The following is a 10,698-nucleotide window of genomic DNA, read 5'->3' on the forward strand; positions in this document are numbered from 1 at the left end:
TTGTGGAAAGCTTAGCGAAGCTTTCCACACCCCTTACTCGATTGACTCGTAAAGGAATTAAGTTCATCTGGAGTGAGGATTGTCAGAGGAGGTTCGATGAGTTGAGACAGAGGTTGACATCGGCTCCTATCCTTGCCCTTCTAGTGATGGGGGAAGGATTTGTGATTTACAGAGATGCATCACACAGTGGATTGGACTATGTGTCGATGCAGCATGGTAGGGTAATTGCTTATACTTCACGGCAATTAAAGGATTACGAGATGAATTACCCTACGCATGATTTGGAGTTGGCCGCGGTAGTTTTTGCTTTGAAGTTGTGGCGGCATTACTTGTATAGCGAGCACTGCGAGGTTTTCACCGATCACAAAAGTCTCAAGTATCTGTTCATCCAGAGAGAGTTGAACCTAAGGCAACGCCGGTGGTTGGAGTTACTGAAGGACTATGACATTAGTATTCAGTATCATCCCGGCAAGGCGAACGTGGTAGCAGATGCGTTGAGTTGGAAGGCAGTGCAGAGCTTGAGCCTGACGATTACACAGCAGAGGCCGTTGCTTGAGGAGCTATAGCGGTTGAGACTTGAGGTAGTGTCCCATGGATCTACTGCGAGACTTATGTCTATGATCTTGCAGCCCACTCTGTTGGATAAGATCCGAGAGAAACAGAATGGAGATCCACACTTGTCGAGGATTCGAGAGCAGCTTGAGAGGGGACAGGCAGAGGGCTTTGCCGTGGACAGTTCAGGAGTACTGCTGTACAGGGACCGATTATGTGTGCCTATGAATTCAAAAATCCGATAGGACATTTTGAGAGAGGCTCACTGTTCACCTTATACGGTTCACCCCGATGGAACTAAAATGTATAAAGATTTAAAAGCCTAGTTTTGATGGAATGGAATGAAGAGGGACATTGGTAGATTTGTGGCTTAGTGTCTGACTTGTCAACAGGTAAAGGCCGTGCATCAGGTACTTGCTGGCAAGCTTCAGAGTCTGCCAATGCCCGAGTGGAAGTGAGAGCAGATCACGATGGACTTTGTCGTCGGATTGCCCAGAGCACAGGGTGGTTTCGATGCTATTTGGGTGATAGTGGACAGACTGACTAAGTCTGCTCACTTCTTACCAGTACAGACCATCTGGTCGATGGAGAGACTCGCTCAGCTATATCTGGATAAGATAGTGAGGTTGCATGGCATGCCCACTACGATAGTATCAGACAGAGATCCGAGATTTGTTTCACACTTTTGGAGGAGTCTTCAGACTGTCTTGGGTACACAGTTGCAGTTCAGCACAGCGTTTCACCCACAGACAGATGGTCAGTCAGAGCGGACCATTCAGACTCTTGAGGATATGCTGAGGGCATGTGTCCTGAACTTTGGAGGAGAGTGGTATCGACATTTGAGACTGGCTTAGTTTGCGTACAACAACAGCTATCAAGCGAGCATCCAGATGGCTCCGTTTGAGGCGTTGTATGGACGCAGGTGTCGATCCCCTTTGTTTTGGAGTGATGTGGGTGAGAGGAAGGCGTTTGGGCCTGAGATTCTGGTTGAGGCTGAGAAAAAGGTGAAAGTGGTGCGACGGCACATTTTAGCAGCCCAGAGTCGGCAGAGGAGCTATGCTGATACCCGGAGACGAGACTTGGAGTTCCAGGTGGGAGATCATGTGTTCCTTAAAGTCTCGCCGTCCAGAGGGATTCGCAGATTTGGAGTACGTGGAAAGCTCAGTCCACGTTTTGTAGGCCATTTTGAGATATTGGAGCGAGTCGGGCCAATTGCTTACAGAATTACACTACCTCCACGACTAGCCGGCATTCACGATGTTTTCCACGTCTCGGCTTTGAGGAAATATGTGTTTGACCGCTCCCACGTGATTGACTTCACTCCACTAGAGATTGGCAAGGACCTGAGATACGAGGAGCGACCGGTGCGGATACTAGCTCGTGAGTCGAGGGCATTGCGCAACCGGGTCATACCCTTTGTAAAGGTACAGTGGAGTAATCACGAGGAGCGGGAGGCGACTTGGGAGCCGGAGACGGTGATGAGAGTCTTATCCCTACCTATTTGAGGCTCAGGATTGAGGTATGTTTCAGTTTTGTGGACGAAACTTTTTATAGTGGGAGAGGATGTAGTGTTTCTGAGCTTTGGATAGGATTTGCTTCAGTATTGTGACTGGTCGACACTTCTGGAGAGTGCCGGACTGAGTCGGAGTCGTTTCTTCACGAAATGGATGCGGAAATGGACTTTGCGCACTCAAATAAGCAAAACTGGAGTTATGTCAGATTCGGGCGCCCAGAACTGGCCTTGGGTCGCACAGAAGTTGAGTGCAGAATTGAACCAAACTGGAAGCCAATTCGGATCCATGTTTCGGGCGCCCGGATGTGGGTCCGAAAATCCACTTTGGAAGTATCGCTTGCGCTGACACGTAGCTGGTGATAGGTGAGGTCCGCCAGAGCCGATTATGGGCGCAGCACACCGCGGGCGGAGGACCCGAAGGTGAGCAAGTGTGTGGTCTGGAGGTTTCGAACGCCCAGAGAAGAGTTTTGGGCGCCCGAAAGTGGGGATTTCTGCAGGGGTACAAGCTTTGCAGCAATTGTTCCTGAGGCTTTTTGGACCGCACCATCACCCTATAAATAGGTAAAGTGCGCCCCCTTGCTGCTTTTTTCCTCCCTTCTTCACAGAGAAGTCCACTTTAGCATCCTAACCCCTTCAGTTCACTCAAATTGCATCAAAAGTCCACAAATTCAGCTTGAGGAGTGTTGATTCTGTAGTTTTCCAGCAACGACCTTTGATGTTTTGGCTCGTGTGCGGCGTAGGAAGGTCGGATTGCGGTGAAACTTAGTTTGCTGGATTCTAGACTTCCAGAGGAAGCCACGAAGCTCAGATTTGCAGATTTAGGCAGAGGTTAGCTTCGTCGATTTTCCGTTCTCCTTTGCTGCTGGTGTTTTTGGGCAGAATTGTAAATTTATAGGGTTTTGTTGATGCAATTCTTTGAAGAAGCTGAATTTTGGATCTGAGCTTGATCGTCCAGCATAGCACACTACTTTTGGAACTTTACCTCAATGGATTTGGAGTTTAGAAGGTAAAATTAGCTTCGCAATTTGATTAAATTAAGCTTAAGTGCTGAATTAGTGTTGATTGATGGATTTCAATGTGTAGAGCTTGGAGATAGCTTTATTGCTGGTCTTGGAGGATTTCGGTTGATCCAGCAGGGATTAGCATTGGTTCGAGACCCCTCTTTGCTGCCAGGGTTTAGCTCTAGAGGTGGGTGTTTCATCGATATCGTTCCTAAGTGCTTGTGTAGTCGACATGTATGATTTTGGTTCTTGTATATCATGTTGTAGCTCAAATTCATTGATTGTAGCATGTATGAAATCTGAATTGAGAGCATGATTATTAATTAGATGAATATACATGTTAGACTTAGAACTTGTCTTAGAGAAAACAAGCGATTCGACCTGTCATATGCTTTTACTACCTGATTTAGCTCTAGGAGCCGTGGTTTGATTGTATCACCGCTGTTTCAACGCGGTGGATACCCGGAGTAGTTTAGAATGCATTTACGCTCATGCTTGGATGTCGAGCTTATTTTTACAGTAGAGTTTAGGCTGTTTCGAGTTGTCGGGTACCGTCGGGGTGGAGGTGGACCCAGATTTTTGTTTTTGGTCTCAGATTGTGCCGAGGGCACGTGGGTTTTGTTTCTAGACCTGTTTTGGCCCTAGCTACTTGACTTTTGCTTGTTAGAGCCTGATTGAGGTCAACAGACATACGCTGCATACTCGATTGGGTAGATCCCACGAGTGCCACTCCGGAGACGGGCATTGTGCTTTTGCGTTGCTGTGACGTTCGTGCAGGTTGGACTTGCTCTCCAAGGACTCGTTAGTGTGGAGGTAGCTGTATAGTCGCAACCAGGCTGGACGGGTGTGTTCACAGTCCCAGGGACGGGTATGATTACAGTTCTTATTTGAGATTGGGTCTGAGTTGACACTATTCTACAGATGGTTAGATTTAGACCATGATAGTATAGTGGCATATAGCTTTAGATTTGTTTCAGCTTTCTTACTATTCCTTCTTATTCCTGTGGACTTAGTGGGTGGACCGATAAGTTTGAGGGCGGTACCCACTGAGGACTATTTCTTTTTATAGTAGTTCTCACGCCCAGTTGTGACCTCTGTTTTTGCAGAGCCGTCGCCTTCGGCTGCTGCTGCTGCTGATCTTGATTGTGGCAAGGGCGTCGCGAGATAGAGCCCTTCCAGTCGAGTCGCAGAGCTAGAGTTGTAGTTTTTGGGTCTTTACATACAGTTGTTGTTATCTCGCCAGACGAGTATTCGTATACCTGGATCACATATATATATTGAACCACAGTTTTTATCTATGGTTTATTTTTCTAGCTGCTGTATACTACTGTTTGTAGTATTGTATGATTACAGGTACTTCTACTTTTTCGCTTCGTATGCAGGAAAAATACCTATATATACAGCGGGTCTGTTAGCGAGCCCAGGAAAACGAGTAATCTGGGGCGTGACAGACTAAGTTGGTATCAGAGCTTAGCTGTAGGTCGTTGGGACCTAAGAACCCTAAGTTGGCAAACCTTAGGAAGGCAAGACGCGAGAGGGCGTGATTTATCGCGAAAGTCAATGATTCATTGTTCTAACTCCTCCTTGAGTGGAGTGAGTGACTGAAGGAGTGTCTGTTTCGGTCCAGGAAAATTATGTTGGCTGCAGACGACATAATTTTGAGGAGAACAGTGGCCGCCTTCTAGAGTTTCGTTTGATTGGGTCGAGAGTATTTCTGTTGTATCTGACCCCTGTTTTGTTCATTCCAGCTACGTATCGATGCAGAGGCAGACCGTCGACACGGGAGCGTGCGCAGTTGTCACAGGATCGTACCGCACCTCCCGGGATGCCTGAGCAAGCGGAGTAGAGTGCCCGACAGGAGCAGAGTGTTCGATCGGAGGCAAGTGCATCCCCTGATTTGAGTACACAGATAGCCGCTCTGACAGAGGTGACGAGGCGACAGGGGGAGTTGTTGGAGAGGTTGTGTGACAGGATAGCTACGCCACAGGGTACAGTACCGATAGCATCAGAGCAGGCGGTTCCACCTCCGACTACTCCAGCGGCAGTACCAGCCGCAGCTGTACCGCTGCCAGTGGATATTCCCGCAGCTCCAGTTGCACCTCCTAGAGGGCCGGTACAGATGATTGAGGCCGAGCAGGAGTGGATGACAGAGAGACTGGCTCGTTTCCGTCGTTTTGATCCGCCGATCTTCGATGGCAGTTGCACTGAGGCCTGGGTTGTTGAGGGCTGGGTCAGTGCGTTGGAGAAGCTATTCAAGAATTTATTTGTTCCAGAGAGAGAGTAGGTACACCTGGGAGTTCACTGTTTGGCAGGCGACGCTCACGCCTGGTGGAGGAGGGTGAGGCGAGATTATGGAATGGTGCCGCTGCAGATGAAGTGGGACGAGTTCTGTGGAATGCTGTTCGGGATGTATTTTCCCAACAGCATGAAACAGAAGCTCAAGGAGGATCTGAAGAGGATTCAACAGGGCGAGCGGACAATTCAGGAGTACATTCGGGAGTTTACTCGACTCATGAACTATGTTCCGTTTGTGCCTCGAGACGAGGCGCACCGAGTATACCTATTTGAGCAGGGTTTGAGACCCGAGATCTTCAAGTTTGTTCAGGCGCAGAGGTTGAGGACCTTGGATGCGTCTATAGAGCAGGCTCTTTGGGTAGAGAGAAGTGATACGTCGATTCAGGAGAGGACTCAGGCCGTGGGCCAGAGTCAGGACAGGAAGCGCCCATTTCCAGATGACGGAGGACAGTCGAGCAGTATACGTCTGCCGAGGCCTCCACGATCACGCTCTTAGGGTCGTGGGTCTTTAGGGCGTTAGCGTTCCAGAGGATCCCGTCAGCAGGGACAGCCTCAGAGGACACCGCAGTGTTTGATTTGCGTTGGACCACACTGGCCCCGATAGTACGAGCAAAGAGAGGGCCGTTGCTACACTTGCAGTTAGCCCGGGCATATGAGGTCAGCTTGTCCTCGTGCAGCATCACCAGCACCATTCACTACTTCAACGCAGCCGGCATCCCAACAGTCTTTTGGAGCAGCACCGAGTTTCCGCTAGGAGGACAAATCGTCTGTGCCGCGTCAGGCTAAGCGGCGACAGTAGGCTCCGAGTGGCAGAGTTTACACAGCTCAGGTGGAGGACTCTACTGCAGTCGACCGAGTGGTGACACGTATCATTTTGATTTCCAGCATTCGCACTCGTACTCTTTTTGATACCGGTGCCTCGCATTCTTTTGTTAGCCGAGCATTTGCATTGTTGCATGGTCTAGAGTTAGGGTTACTGTCACAGGCACGAGAGGTGCAGATCCCCGACCATATTTTACAGGTTGCAGAGTGTTGTTGGTCATATCCGGTGCAGTTAGATTCTTGGATCATGCCCGCAGACCTGTTGGTGTTAGGTAGTTGTAGTTTTTGGGTCTTTACATACAGTTGTTCTTATCTCGCTAGAGCGAGTATTCGTATACCTGGATCATATGTATGCATTGAACCACAGTTTTTATATATGGTTTAGTTTCCTAGCTGCTCAATACTACTGTTTGTAGTATTGTATGATTACCGGTATTTCTACTTTTTTACTTCGTATATAGGAAAAATACCTATGTATACGGCGGGTCTGTTAGCGAGCCCGGGGAAACGAGTAATCCGGGGCGTGACACATACCCACCCGTGGGTAGGCAGGTGGGTACGCAGGTTACCCACAATTTTTTTTTTCTCTTATATTTTTTAAATGCAAAATACATATATATAAGTTTTAAAAATATGACATTAACTTATTATTAAAAATATCATAACATACAATAAAAATATTTAAAGTCTTAGAGCTTAAAAATTTAGTAATGTAAAAGACGCGATAAGAAATTATTGTTAAAATTTTTAGGATGGATAAATAAAAATATATATTTTTTAATTAAGAAAATATATTTTGTAATTAAAAAATATATGTGCCGGTACCTGTGGGTACCCGCGGGTTACCCAAAATATCCACAGTTTAATAGGTGCCCACCCGTTTTACCTGTAATTTTTTAGGTTGAAAAAGTTGGTACCCATACCCGCAAATTTGCGGGTAACCCGCGGGCACCCGCGGGTATAGGTCGAGATTGCTAGGTCTACTTACAAAGTATGGATCCGCCTGGTGAGCCTTCCATACGAGTGCTGGTCCTCTCGTTGTGTCGCAGCTCTTGTGGGCAGCTTCGGTCGATTCATCCTGGCGGATGACTTCAGCACTCGAATGGCAGATCTCTCGGGTTATCGGTGCCTTATTGCCGTCAACTACCTACCGGACATCCCCGAGAATTTGGAGATTACCTTCGGAGACGTCTCTATCTCTGTGCTTATTCATCTTGAAAGGTGGGCTCGTGTGGCGGATGACGGACGCGGGCCACCACCCCATATCGAGCGGACGGACCAGCACGATCCCCATGCGTGAGCCACTAGCGCCGATCGCGGCTCCGTTGGTTCAGCCAAGGGGAGACAATCCTCGGCTGGGGGTTCCTCCGACTCCGACGCCTCCTGGAATTCATTCGAGATTCGCGACAGAATGCGGGATACGCCACCTCTGGGAGTCACGATCCGTCGCGACTCTCCCATTTTCGCCCCTGGGATTCCTGCCTCTTCCTCGCCGTGGTCACCGGAACGGGGGCATGCGAGACCCTCCGGCCCCTCTCCGGCGGACGATGGCGTGTCCGATTCAAATCTCCCCTTAGTGGATCTTTTCTTTTCCGTGCTATCTGTCGACAAGGATGGGCGAAGAATAGGCCAGTACACCCCCCTCGCGCAACTACCGACGCTTTTCTGCACATTGCTCGCCATTAACTCGGAGTTACACGAGAATAGTTGCTCCCTGACTGAGACTTGGATTCTGCAACTCACCTTGACCGACAACTTGGGCATTCGGGCTTTGATCAAATCTCCCGACGATGGATAGAGCATTTATTTCGAATTTTTCCCATCCACCTTGGGCCCCCCGCAATGTTTTCCTGGGTGGGGTGCAGCTGTCATTAAGATTGGCTCTAGATGGAACCTCCTCTTTGAGTCGGGTACCTCAGCATGTGACCTCGGCCGACTCACACGTGGCTGTGTAGCCCCCTCCCTGATCCACCTCGGGCCGGGCTTCAAGTCGACCCAGGCCTTCGTTCTGACTGTGGTCTTGGTCCAGCTTCGTTGGGCCACTACTTTGGTCCAGGCCTCTATTTTGGCTGTGGGCTTCGCCCGGCCTCACCTGGAACTCTAGGCCCTCCGCCCCACCTTGGTCTTAGGCCCCACGAATACCTGTTTTCTTTTCTCTCTGAGCTCACCGCTGTCGGCGCCCCTGGGACCATCCCGTTACGCGGCCCTCCCTCCCACCATGGCAGCCCCCCCCCACCCCACCACGCCAAGGACCCTGAGTTCATCATGCTATGTGGTGGGACCTCCTAAGACCTGTGGCGCCTCCGCTCTCCATGGTTGCCCACCCCCTGTCGGGAGCCCGCCAACCCCCATGGTGGGTCCACCACGGATAAGCACCAGAACCCATAACCGAACTTCTGACTCTATTTGTAACACACTGGACCTTTGCAAATTGCGAGGTTCGAGTGTTTGGTTGTATTTCGAGCTTTTCCACACTTGGTGGAGGGTTGTAAAATGTTCCCCGACCCGAAAAGTTCGAAATCTGGAACTTTGGACAAGTCCTGAGAGTTTTTACTCTCGGGGACCGGTCCCTGGAAGGATACAGTTTGACAACATGTAGATGAGATAGTATTCCTTTTCGTTGGTTACCGTTAACAATTGCCAATGTTGGGAAATAAGTATGTACTACATATTCGAGATAGTACCGTTGGTTCGTATGACACTACTTTATCCATTGACAGTTCATACGATGTACAGGGTTGTGATACGATTTTCGTATATTTACATTGAGTTGATGATTTGGATAGATCATCACTAATAGGTAAGAGTTGTGGCATAGCTAAAGGTAAAGGTTAATTCCTGGATGGTTTCCATCAGGTCGAACACGGCGGATTCACGGACACCATCGGGTTGTAGGGATGAGAACCTTACACAGACAGGGTGAGCTGGGGCATCCGAAGAGTTATGGCGTGCTCGCTTGTATCCAGCGTATCCGATTGAGGCCTCACGGCCGAACATCCCTCGCTGGGAGTGTTCGTACACGCTTACTCGTGTTTACCGTTCGTTCGTTTCAGGTTCAGAGTTCATAGGTTAGGAGTACAGAGATTGTACCATATCAGTGATCGTAGGGTTTCTAGATCAAATACAGTGTTACACTTCCAAGTTGGAAACGATGCGGATCACGGGGAACTACTGTGAATCCGTTAAACTACAAGTTATACATAAGGTTTAGGGAAATACCGGGATAGGTGATCCAAGAGTGTACAGGGCTCGAGTTACGGCGAACTACTGTAATCGAGAGATTAAGTGTATCGAAGATTTACTGTTAGAACAGTCAAAAGTACAGTGTTCATTGAATCCAAATTTACGTACTTAGGCTTGAGTAAATATGATATCTTCGTACTATGGTGCAGAGTATATCTTACGATTTACGTTGATACCGGATTATTCGATGAGAGATGATGTATCTCCAGGTTTTAAAGTAGTATATATTGTATCCGGAAAATTCGTAAGATTTTAAGTGTTATTTATGTATATTGTTCTTATACGTACGTAAAAGTAAATTGTCGTGAATTAATTCGTGTTTACTCTTAAAGAGTAACACACCGATCCAGTTTGGGTGGCTTGGCAGCGCATCCCAGAGCTAAGTGGCTTGCTTCAACAGGTGCTCGGAGTTCTATGGGATTTTCACCAGTCGCTTCTCTATGCTCTCGTAATGCTGGTTGGCATTCTAGTTTGTAATTGGATCCTCGTTTTTCCCGGTTTTAAATGGAGTTCTCATCTTTAGAGAGGGTTTCGAGGTTTTCTCTCGATCTTGGGAAGGTTAGGTTCGGGATCCTTCCAAGATTTGGTTAGTTAGATCGGGGTTTTCGGGATCTTAGTTTTAGGGGTTTTTATTTGGGATTCATAGTTTAGATCCCAAGGTTGAGTTTTAAATCGTTTTTGTACCTAGTTTCCGAGTTTAGTACAACGATTGGAGAGATCTTCGAAGTTTAGTTCGAGGTTTACGAGATCCAAGGTTCTAGAGAGGAGGTGAATCGAGGTTTAGGTTCGAGAACCGAAGTTGGTACCACCTTATCGTGGTTTTCCTTTTTCCTCTTCTTCTTAGGTAGTTTTTGGTACGTTTTTCCTCTAGTTTAGGTTCACCTTCCCACCTCACCCAAGGGAATGGAACAGAGGACGACAAAGTTCGAGTTTCTTTGTCGATTCCCCGCACCCCCTTATTTATCTTCTCTATGTTTGCGTTTTTGTGGGGACGTCAGGTTTGACACGCTTTAGACGGCGGAACATGGCCATGTGCCCTAGAACATGGCCATGTAGTCGGGCTTGACCCGTCAAAAGCGGGTCTCCCTGGCCAGAGAGGGGTCGACCCTGGCCAGAGAGCGACGCTTGGGCTTTTTGGTCGCAAGCCCTTGGCCAGAGAGGGACGCGCCCTGGCCAGAGAGTGATGCTCTTGCGCAAGCCCTTGGCCAGAGCGGGCGGTCCCTGGCCAACGGAGTCCGACGGAGTTGTGACGAGTGACCCCCTTGGCCAGAG

The sequence above is a fragment of the Ananas comosus genome, linkage group 10, assembly GCF_001540865.1.
Source record: "Ananas comosus cultivar F153 linkage group 10, ASM154086v1, whole genome shotgun sequence".
In the NCBI taxonomy this organism is placed as follows: Eukaryota; Viridiplantae; Streptophyta; class Magnoliopsida; order Poales; family Bromeliaceae; genus Ananas; species Ananas comosus.